The sequence below is a fragment of the Papilio polytes genome, unplaced genomic scaffold, assembly GCF_000836215.1.
Source record: "Papilio polytes unplaced genomic scaffold, Ppol_1.0 DF824102.1, whole genome shotgun sequence".
Taxonomy (NCBI): domain Eukaryota; kingdom Metazoa; phylum Arthropoda; class Insecta; order Lepidoptera; family Papilionidae; genus Papilio; species Papilio polytes.
The window spans coordinates 2,831,894-2,839,356 of record NW_013525102.1 but is presented as its reverse complement, the minus strand read 5'-3'; positions in this window follow the sequence as shown (position 1 = coordinate 2,839,356).

The following is a 7,463-nucleotide window of genomic DNA, read 5'->3' as shown; positions in this document are numbered from 1 at the left end:
GCCCGCGCCACGCCAGCTCGTCTTCGCCTGCCAGTTCCACACGTGCGCTGTCGCAGACCACACGCTCTCCTTCACTAAGCAACAGCTAGACCACGCTGCGCATGGTAACACTATCTCACTTATTCTTTTCATTTCGCACATATTGTATCTTTAAGCATGTTTGCTGCAAACTTCAACCCTATATTTAACTACTCTTGTCCAGGTCGTCTAAGTACAAGATGCTCTCAACCTAATCAAATCTAGGTAACCTTAAAAACATTAAATAATTTTTGAACCACACTTGAAGAAGTTATACTTTTAATTACAGCTGTAATAAAGAAAGGAAACCGTTGAGTTTTACAGTACAACAACGAAAAAGGTTAAGTGCTTTAATTAATGTTTTAAACGTTAAATTTTTACGTGGTAAATGGCAGGTATTATGTGTAATTTAAATAGTAAGTTTTATATCTCATTAAATACAAACGATTAAAATACGGTAATTGCTGCATCTTCGCATAAACTTGTGTTACAATCTTACAATGCATGCAATTAAATGTAATCATATTGTACTTAAAATTTTACCCGTTATACAGCCATCTTCGTAATATAAAAATCTTTTTAAACCTGTAAAATTGGACTTGTTCATCCTTTTTAATTAACTTTACGATAACGAAAATTCTAAAATGTTAAAATAATACAATTGAATTACATTTATAAGAGTCAAAAAAATTGTATTTAAAATGTCTAGTTAAGGCCACTATATATACTAAGTTTTGTCAGAAGATTCGGACTGTTCAGATAAAACTGAGCGTGTGTAGCTGCCTTTAGGATTCATGACTTTGTAAGATCATTTACAATTCAATTATAAAGATACCACAAGATAAAATAATTTGAAAACTATGTATATTTAATAGCGTTCACTTGGATGCCTGTTTGACGATATCTTATAATTTAGGTACTCCATAAGATTAACAAACTAGCCTTGTTAGAATGATTAAGATAGGTATGTTTTTTTATCTCATAATGATGATGTAAGTGTGAATATTATTAAGACAGTGTATTTCGTCGTAGAAGCGTCGTTCCCCTGCGACGGCGCGGTGGAGCTGGTGTTCGTGCGGGGCGAGGGCGGCGGCGGCGCTGCGCCCGCGCCCACGCCCGCCGCCCCGCTGCGCGCCGCGCCCGACGCCATCGCCCGCGCCGACTCCCTCGACCATCTGCGGCCGCTCTCCACGCTCACTGACGACGACACTGGTCAGTACCCACTTTATCTTACCACTAGGCGATATGAGTACACAGTCCAAATTACCTCAAGTTAGATTACAAAACCTTTTTTAAGATTTTAGACAATACGAAATATACTGGAGTCATCTGAATGATAATGACACACGTATAGGACTAAAAATATAGTTTAAACGAGAAAATAATGATAAGCATTGGCCTTACCAGTCGTTTACTTTAATTGTTTACTAGCTTTCCCCTCGACTGCGTCCGCGTGGAATTGTAAATACAAAAATAAATAGCCTATGTGTCCTTCCAAACTATCATCTACATCTGTGCCAAATTTCGTCGTGATCAGTTCAACCGTTGAAGCTCATCCATCCATATAAACTTTCGCATTTTTAATATTAGTAAGATTGAGAATTATTAAAAGGAAAAATTGACAAAAATGAATTATGCTACTAATAAATCTATCGAATAAACGAGTACGTTCGTTAATTAAAAGAACTAGGTTTATAAATAGACGATAATAACTTCTAAATATGGCGGCTGCGCGTCGGAAGATTTATGTCGATAGCAGATGACTTAATATGATCCCATAAATAAATACAACTCTATAAATATGATGCTTAAGAAAACGGCGATGGATAAACGCGTGTGAATAGGATAGAACTGGTCGACATTAACTGACTATTCAACTAATTTTAATTAATACTACTTTTAATTAATATTGTAAGCTTTTCGTAAACTCCAGCAGATGATATAAAAGGGATAACAATTATTTTCAAAACTTTCTATCTTTAGGGTGAAAAATATAAAGGACCGTAATAATAATCCTACGACGCGACTTGATTATTTTTCATATGTCTAACATGTTTACGTAATAAAATGTTTTATAGATAAAACATTCACTTCTGTTCTGTAACCGCAAACGGCGTCGATAGGAATTCATTGACCGCAATTGTGTCTGTGTATGTATAAATAAGAATAAAACAGACGCTTAAACTTTAAACAGCAAAAAAAATTCGTTACATCTTTTAGACGAAGTTAAAACCTAAGAAATTCTGTGTCAAGTACTTTAAGTAAACATAATTAATTAATAACAAACCGATAGTAAATAGTAGTGTTTTCAGCTATTCCAAAACTTAATAGTCTCCGTAAAGTATCGTAAGTAAACGCACCACAAGCTAAGCATAGTACCAAAGTACCACTTTATAGCTTCAACATCCGTAATTTTCAGTCTATTTCCGTTAACAGCCACAAAAGTACTCCTTGTGGCGATCGCAAATGCTCGGCAACTGACGAGCTATTGAATCACAACATCCTTAACCTATGATTTGTTACATTGTCTGGCTCAGTGGAAACTTACTACAAAATACCCTTATTCACTCAACGTGATAATCTACAATCAGGCGACTTCCTACGTACTGGATACTATTTGATATACTTACGAGGTAATTCGATAATTGAACGAGTATCTACGGGTTTCCTAGGAAACGTTACGTTGAGAAATGTTTTATGCAACTATTGTAATGTTATGATTTTAATTGTAATACATGATGCCATGTGTATCTAGATTATTAATGCAAGAAAGAAATCTATATAAATTATGTAATTATGCGGATAAGACAAGTTTTTTGACTTAAAATATTTCGTTTGTATGCAACTGAAATGCCCGAAAGCTGAACATTTTTTTCTTAATCTAAAGCTACAAATTTTAATTTCTCGCTTCATACATTCTGTTAATAGGCGTACTAAAAATAAACTGACGACAAGCGACGGCGGTCGATTCATATTTTCTCGATATTGAATTACTGTGTATTTAGAGTAATATGTCGGAGTGTCATAACATTGTGGGATAGAGAATTGTGTCATTTGAACAGTTTAAAGAGCAGCGGTTAGCGGCCAGGTCGCGCTGTTCGGCTGCGGTGCAGGTGCCGGGTTTATTTTAGACAGCGCCCAGCCGCCGCCCGCCGCCCAGTCGTGTCCGCTGCGCCGACAAACACTATCAACTTCGCCCAACGTGATAAAACGTAATCTAAAAGCTTACAGTGCTCGTCGATATCGCTTGTGTTATATATTTGTGTGATTAATGGACAATCGTATTGGCCGTGTGTAGCAAAGGCCGTATGTGATCCTTATTTGAACCGTGAACTTTACCATACTTTTCGGTGAGTAGAAAATGTTTCTTTCCAAATCTAATACTTCTTCAATTATGTTGTTAATTATTATTTCTATGTTTCATTCAAGACAATCTTAATTTATGTTTTCATTTCTATCATAGCATACAAATGTTACTGCGGTACTTATCTAACTAATACGATAATTTAATTACCATGTCTTAAACCGTGTATCGAACGATTGTGCCGGCCTGTTCGAGTACAAATTTTCATTTAAATATTACTAGTAGTTACAACGCCTTCATAATCTAATTGCATTAATTTTCAATTTGCGTATATTAAAGTTATGGAACTAATTAATCGAATCTGATAAATGTAAACCCACTGATTTATTATCGAAGGGTTTGAAACTATAATAATGATGATGTTATGTGGTTTTTCGTTACGGTTGCATTTATAATACGACAGATCGGAATGAACGAAGGGTCGCTGCTTTATTAGAAAGAAAACAATAGTGTTGGTTTTGTTCGAGTCGATCGTTAATGTGTGATCAGTGTGGGAGTATCGGCGCCAGGGCGATGCGTCTAATTGTCCGGCGTGGTGAATCGCTGACGGATGTCCCCGGCCGGCCGGCGCGACGGCCCTTCGCAACGCTCATTTCATTTCTCCATTCGACACGCTCCGCATCTTCAATCAAGCGACATCGGCGCCTCTAATCTTACTTTCATTTGGCCTGAGCTGTCGCGGTCGAACACGAGTTTTTGATTAATCCACTTCACACATTGTTATTGTTTAGTTCGAACGTTGTACGATTTCGAATTTCGTAGTGAACAATAGTGACTATTCGTTACTTGACATTGAATAAGGAAGCCCTTTGTAGCTCTATAGTTTGTCACTTAAAATATACCAAGCTTCATAAAATGGTTTGACAAAAACATACATAGCTGAAAGTTGAGAAGAATGCGCTTACCATGTAGAGGTAATTATTAATTTATTAATATATTAATTATACTATTAGTATTATAAATGCGAAAGTTTAAATTGTTGGATGTTTGTAACAGTTTATAGCCCAAACGGTTGAACGGATTTCGATGAAATTTGGTATAGATGTAGAGGACAGTCTGGAAGAACACGTTGACTACTTACTTTTTTTTTTGTTATTCCACGCGGCCGGAGTCGCAGGCGTAAGCTAGTATTAATATAAGACATAAAATCCTACTTCGATGCATTCAGTAATTCACTCCTCACGGCCGAGTGTATAATGACGTCACGTGTTGCTGCACAATATAAATAAACAGGTCTGCGCCGGACCTTCTTAAATCATTATCTGCGGTATGCAAAACAGCTCCGGCGCGTTATTTAAATGTCGATATATCGATAAATGGCGAAGTTCTATAACGTAATGCAAGTTGCATACGTTCATTGATTACGAGATGAAAGCATTGCTTACGTTATTTATCGATAGTAGGGATGTTTCCGCGGTACAGGCAGTCAACAAGTGAGGCGCCCTTGCGGTGCACGTGTGCGCGCTGTGACATATGTGCCGTAATGTACAACTTACTGTACAAGTAGTGCCGCCGGGAACCGGAAATACTGTTCATTGGTCTCTATATCATATCACAATATATACAAAAAGGTAATCGTCCATGACCTAGTATTATATTCATAAACATTTGTTAGGTATGGTAGAGCCTCTAGTCATCTGTTTTTATTATTGACCTAATTATTGTAGGTATTCTAAATCTGTTTAATACTTGCTTACAAAGTGTGCATTTTGACAGTTTTGCACATGTGAATAATTTACGATTTCTTTATGATTATCGCCTTTCTAAATTCCTTTCATATCGCGAACCGTTTACGTCCGATTATGGAACAAAAAAAATTAGAAGTTCTAAAGAATTCTTAAAGCTTGCCAAAAGTTGATTTTCGAGTAATTTTCATTCGGAACACGGACACGTAGCGATACATCTAAAATATGCTAAACGTGAATCTAAGCTGGTCGTAATTTTAAAACGAAAAAAATGGAAAAGACCAAAACAGGTTGCAAAGTGAGGCAAAGCTTGCGGCTAAGGAGCGAAGATAACGCTGGTAACGTGAGGGGTAATAATAATATGGTGTTTAGGTTCGTAGAAACATGAGGTTTGCACGATGACATCACTGTCCGCAGTAAACCTCGCTCACCTATAGAGGCTATAGAGCCTATCTGTCAGTGTCTAACAAATTTGTTTCACGTCCTTTTATGTTAGGATTATAAGTAATTGGTCCCTTAATTTGTATGCTTCATTTCCAAGGCTTACATGTAAGTACCAACCTAATGATAATTGAATCCGTGATATTAACAGTATACAGCATTGCATGTTATTCATGTATTCATGAAGTCTTATGTCGATTATATTATTCTAGGTAACTCTTATTATGTAAGCGCAAAAACATAAATAGATATTACCTGCTACATTACTTCGCGCAATATGTAAAGCAGAAAATGTTTGTATGTGGTATATTCTACGTCTACACAAATAGAGTAGGCAACTCTTCAATTTCAGCTTTGGTCAAGTTATAAATTAACATTAAAATAATCACTTTCATTTCATTTTGCAGCTGACAATTTCTCTTTCACTTAAAGTAGAAAATTCGAGAATAAAGACATGACACACAAGCATATCGTTATTCTCTTATGTCTACATGTAGCTTATCGCCAGCAAGATTACGTGTTTGAGCCATTTTCGATTTAATTAACTGACACATTTTCTAGTTGTACATATTTACATTTTACTAACCGTATCTAAATTAAGACGTTTAAAGATGTACGCAGTAACTAATTGGATTGTTCATTTGAAGTTTCGAAAACTATTTCTCACCAATTAGCGGCAGATGGTGCGTAAGATTGGACCGACGTGGACGGAGGCTTGCGGCGGAGCGCGCATCCTCTTCCTTACGTGTTTCGTAACCCAGTCTCCCCAGTTACTATAGCCGCGTTATTTCGGTTGACACAACAGAAATAAACTGTTCTTTCTCACATGTCGCCGGTAGACGCGATACCTTCACGCTAATTGCGTTATTGACAACATCAAGCCGAACTGTTTCGTAACCGTCTCGCCACACTGATCGCTTTTAAAATAAATTAAACACATTCATTCACAAAATGAATAATTCATATATTCATGCAATCTGCACCGTTTTGTAGCTTGACTGATTTGGATAAACTACAACTGTTTAAGATTGAATTTTTATAACATAAAATAAAATAAACATGTTTTGCAAACGCTATAATTCTGAGCATCTTTTCTCGTCATCGTCATTTTACAGTCCCCGAATATTTTGGCTTATTCAATTAGTGCCAGTCTGTTGTACAAACGTTTCTTGATAACCTCAAAAAATATAAAATTTGATGGTTAGATACGAGGGTCTTATATGAATAATAACAATAATCGTATAGCAATGATATTCATAAACGTAGATATACAGGTATTGTGCACTGTTAACATTATTCATACGAATAACCAGACATTACTACACCAATAATACTCATAGTAGACAACAATACCATTTTATAGATGTTTATGAAAACTACAAAACAATTCGTCATAAGATCTAGATATATCATGGCATTAAGAAACAACATACTTATTATAAACTTTTATTACGTTATTTTACTCACTTGAATAATGACCGTCTGTGAAAAAAAACAGTAAACAACATCAGTGTTACTAAAACGTTGAAATAAACTGTTTATCCGTATCATTGAGTCAAAGGGAACGATCTCCCATATTCTCTGAGACAACGGTGACGTGCAGGGCAACCGGGACGCGGGTAACGGGAAGCGAACTTACTCCATGTACGGAAGCCGTCTGCCCTAGCCGCCGCCATACACTTGTACTTCTAACTGAACACCGTTCCTGTCGCCACTCAGCAAACTGTTAATGAATAATGTATTACAAAGCTGGACTCATTAATATGTCACGTTATCGTTTGAAAATACAGGAATAACAAACTTTATAAATAACTTCGCTGTTTTGTAGTAAAATGTCATTTTCTGCAAATTTATATAAGTAGGTATTGAACTTTTGTTTTCATGGTTTAGGCAGTTAGCAGTAAACGCACAGAGCGGCTTAATAGAATGAATGCGATCCAATTTAAAAGCTATTC